Source organism: Octodon degus, unplaced genomic scaffold (genome assembly GCF_000260255.1).
Source record: "Octodon degus isolate 3935 unplaced genomic scaffold, OctDeg1.0 scaffold00045, whole genome shotgun sequence".
NCBI classification, from domain to species: domain Eukaryota; kingdom Metazoa; phylum Chordata; class Mammalia; order Rodentia; family Octodontidae; genus Octodon; species Octodon degus.
This window is the reverse complement of record NW_004524621.1, coordinates 13,192,913-13,196,974: the sequence shown is the minus strand read 5'-3', so window position 1 is coordinate 13,196,974 and position 4,062 is coordinate 13,192,913.

Below are 4,062 nucleotides of genomic sequence, written 5' to 3'. Positions count from 1 at the left end.
TAAAAAAAAAAAAAGAAAATAACATAATGAGCAAGGGACACATAGGTTACTAGAGTGCAGGAAATAGCTCCATCCCTGCCTTGACCATTGCATTTTGTAATTAAACAACTGCCCAAGTGTTAACACCACTGCCTACCACTCTTGAACCACAAGCTCCTCAAGCACAGGGCTCCACATCTTACTTAGATCTGTAGTCTCAGGTCTAGCACAGTGCCCTGCAGTAGGTGTTCAGTAAGTGTCTAAGGTATGGAAGGGTGACCATGCCCTTGGAGGGATGACTCAGTCCTACTTGGAGTCAGAACTCAAACAAGTGTATGATTCCTCCCCTTATAGAGGTAGGAGCATGTCTTAGTTACTTTTCTCTCATAATAAGACAAAATATTTGACATCCAAAGGTAAAAAGAGAAAGGTTTATTTAGCTCATAGCTTGTAGAGGTTTCAGTCCATAATCATCTGGCTTCAGAACAGGTTGGCACATGGCAGAGGGGCAAATGTTCATGGTGGTGGAAGACAGAAAAAGCAACAAGGGATTTATTTTTTTTTTAAATTTTATTTATTTATTTGAGAGAGAGAGAGAGAGAGAGAGAGAGAGAGAGAGAGAGAGAGAGAGAGAGTGGTGTGTGTGTGTGGCCAGCTCAGCCCACCAGGGGGCGGGGCTGGCTGGCATGTGGTGCTGGGGGATCGAACCGTGGTCCCTGATGCTTTGCTAAGCTTGTTCCAAGTAGGTGCTTTAGACCACTGAGCCATCTCTCCAGCCCCGCAACAAGGGATTTAAACAGCATCTTTATGCCCTTTTTACACTCTACATAGGCCACTAGGATTAGGGTGGTGTCAAACCTCAATGGACTGATTTAGTAATCACACACCCTTAATCCCAGCATCACACACTCTAGAGTCAGCCACCTCTGAAAAAGCCCCATCTAAGACTGCGTGAAGCTTTGGAGGGAACATCTAGACACAATCCATAACAGACCAGGACCCGTCCTCCCACTGCCCCTCTGCAGGAGTCCTGCAACCCTGGATGAGGCAGAGTGGGTGTAGTAGGTTCCAGAGCTAGGGCATGGAACTGAATGTCTGGGGAGTCCATGATAGGATCGGCTGTTGGAGTTGGCTGGGGCCACATGAGGGCTTTCTGGAGTGGGTGCCCACAGGGCTACTCACAGAAGGTAGATGGGCAGGTGAGAACAGTTCATGCTGGAGGAAGGGTGGAGTAGGATATGGACTAGGGGCAAGGGAAAGTGGTACAGGGGAAAGCTGGCATGTTGGCCATGACATCTGGCAGGCCCAAGGCCTACTTGAGCTTAGTTAATCCACCTTAAGCCAAGCCAAACCATTGCATCCTCCACCCATTAGCAGTACTTGCGATTCAGACTTAATGAATCCAGTGTTGCCGTCATCAAGGTGTGGCAGTACTCCTACAAGAGCTGGACCTGGTCCAAATGGAACAGATGGCACAAAGGCCATTGGGTGAGGCTGAGAGTACTGGTCCAGTTGAGACTCATGTTGCCCCCAGTCTTCACTCCCATTGGGCCAGGAAATGGAGGAATTGTTCAGCTTCCCTGCAGGAACCTGGTTTTAGAGCATTTCTGTCTTTTTATGTCGATCACAGAACCTGTGTAGGCTTTGTCTTTTGTTTCATTTTTAGGAATCTGCACTTAAGCCCTTTCCTTGATATCAGAGGGGCTGCGTGTAGCTCACCTCATGCTTTTCTCAGGGCTGCTCTGGGACTTAGGCTGGTGGCAGCACGTGTTAGCAAACCCATTTCTCAGATGGGAGATTATATACTGGCCTAAAGAGGAAAAGGGATGCACCCAAGTTCACCTAAGGAGTTGGTAGTTGAGCTTAGACCTGAGTATGGCATGTCTATCAACTTCTTGCTACAAACTTTGCTTTCATTTCACTGCAGACACAACATATTCCTTAGTACTTACTTCTTGAACATGCCAGCCTTGTTCATCCCCAGGCCCTTTGTGCTGTGGCTCCTCTGCCTGGCAGGCTCTTCCCCAGATCCATGCAGCACTTGTTCCCTCTCTGTCACATTATTATCTATAAGGGCACCCACCTGCTGTGTCATTCTGTCCCAGTACCCCTTGGTTTCTTTCCTACATAACATCTTGTGTGTCTATTGTTGTAGCTCTTTATTGTCTGCCCCCCACCCCCGTCCTCTGTATGTAAGCTCCTTGAGACACAGACTGTCTCTGTCTTATTTGTAGCTGAAGCTCTGGTGACTAAGACATGCATAGAGCATGATGTTAACAAATAAGCATTAATGTTTGTTTGATGAGTGAGCAAACCCAGATTGCCTCCCTCCTGGTCTAGAACTCTCCTGTATATTTCTGCATCCCAGGGAAGCCAGAGGATGAGGAGAATGGAGGAGGGTTTAGTTCATGCTGAAAGGAAACTGCCAGAGGCACATTTAGCACTCTGATCCAGGCTATGGCCCTGGAGGGTCTTGATATGTCAGGGTCTCTCTTGGGCTCTCAAGGCACCCCCAAGAGCTTAAGGGGATCAGTAAGGACAGCAATTGCTTCACCTTCAAAGCCCTTCCCCCAGACGTGCCGTGGTCTCTGCCTGCTGTCCTCTAGCTCTCCTTGAAGCTATTTATTAAGATTTGTTGAACAATTACTGTGTGCCAGGCTCAGGTCTGGGGATAAGTGAATCAGTGTCCTTATTTCCAGAGAACTCATAGCTTATTTGGCAGAGTAAATGAGCAAATACCATCACAGCACAGGGAGAAGGGGGGGAGCAGACAGAGGAAGTGGAGGAGCAGTGCAGTGGAGCATAGATCCTGATGGTCAGACTTGGGATGGCACAGGACAGTAAGGGAGGGTGTCAGGTGAGGTGATGTTCAAGGAATTTTTCTTTTTCCTTTTTTGCATACAAGGGATTAAATCCAAGTCCTTACACTAAGCAAGCATTCAACCACTGTGCTACATCCTTGGCCTTTTAAAAAAAATGTTATTTTGACGCAGAGTCTTATTAGATTGCCCATGCTGGCTTTGAATTTGCAATCTTCCTGCCTCAGCCTCCTGAGTAACTGAGATTATAGGAGTGTACCACCATGCCCAACTTGATCTGGTTCTTCCAGGACTTGGTGGGGCAAAAGAGAAAGGAGAGTGAGCATTGCCAGCTAAGAGAATAAATGTGCAGCCCGTTCAACTGAACTGAAAAAGTGAAGGTCCAGCATGGGATAGAATAAAGGGAAAGCTGAAAAGATATCTATGGAATTAGATATCTATGAACTTGAATTCCAGATTTAGGAATTTGGGCTGTCTGGTTGGCAGTGGGCATCATCCCAGAATTTTGGGCCAGGATGACTTGGTTGGGTTTGCCCTTTAAGAAATTGAGTTTGGCCTGCAAAGTGGCTGAGTTGCAAAGTGGTATGGAGTAGCAGGTGGGGAACCGTGGCAATGAGCTGGGGCACCACAGAGGTGGCCAGGTCCAGACAACAGCAGCCAGGGACTGGGGCACAGAGATGAGTATGGAAGAGCAGCTGGCTTCAAATGCTATTCAGGAAGCAGAACTACACACACTTGGGGGAAGACAAAGCCAAAGGGGGAGTTTCCAAGATTGCTGCATGAAGCTGCTTGGATGTGGACCAGGGAGCAGAGGCTGATCTTGACCAGCCCCGGCTCTTCCCTTGCCCCTCCTGGCTTCTTTGTTCTCAGAGGTAACAAGTATCTTCCCGCCTTGGGGTCTCAATTTTGTTTCCTCTGCTGTACTAAGGTACAGCCTTTCCCACCCCATCACCTCTTGGCTTTCTCCAGCTTTCCCGGTGGATAAAATTTTCAGTTCTTTCTCATGTGTCTCACTAAACATGTCTTACTCCTGAAGCTTATTCCAGAGGGGGAATAAGTGTAGTTTTGCTGCTTATTTTGTTTCACTGCACTTAACTACATGCTCCTTGAAGGCAGAAACTGTCTGATTCATTGTCATAGTGAGGCTGTCAATGTGGAACATGACACTAGTGGCTTATTAAACTCTCTTTTTTTTTTTTTTTTAGGCAAGATTTCACTATATAGCTCAGGTTGGCGTTGAACTCACAGCAATCCTCCTGTCTCA